This window comes from Aptenodytes forsteri, unplaced genomic scaffold (genome assembly GCF_000699145.1).
Source record: "Aptenodytes forsteri isolate BGI_AS27 unplaced genomic scaffold, ASM69914v1 Scaffold208, whole genome shotgun sequence".
NCBI lineage: Eukaryota > Metazoa > Chordata > Aves > Sphenisciformes > Spheniscidae > Aptenodytes > Aptenodytes forsteri.
This window is the reverse complement of record NW_008794963.1, coordinates 4,166,518-4,166,748: the sequence shown is the minus strand read 5'-3', so window position 1 is coordinate 4,166,748 and position 231 is coordinate 4,166,518.

The following is a 231-nucleotide window of genomic DNA, read 5'->3' as shown; positions in this document are numbered from 1 at the left end:
CCCTTGGATTTGGGTAGAGGGGCTGGTAACGCGTAGTTTCCAAAATAAACAAGACACCCTCCCCCAAAAAAATCCTAAAATAAAACCCCCAAAACAACAACAAAAATAAAGGAAACCCGCAGAGCGCAGAGCCCGCGCCCCGGGAGCAGCGTCCCTGCCCCTCCGGCCGCCCCGCGCCCCGCAGCCCTCACCCCGGCCACACGCCGCTGGGCCGCTCCGCTGGCACCGTGC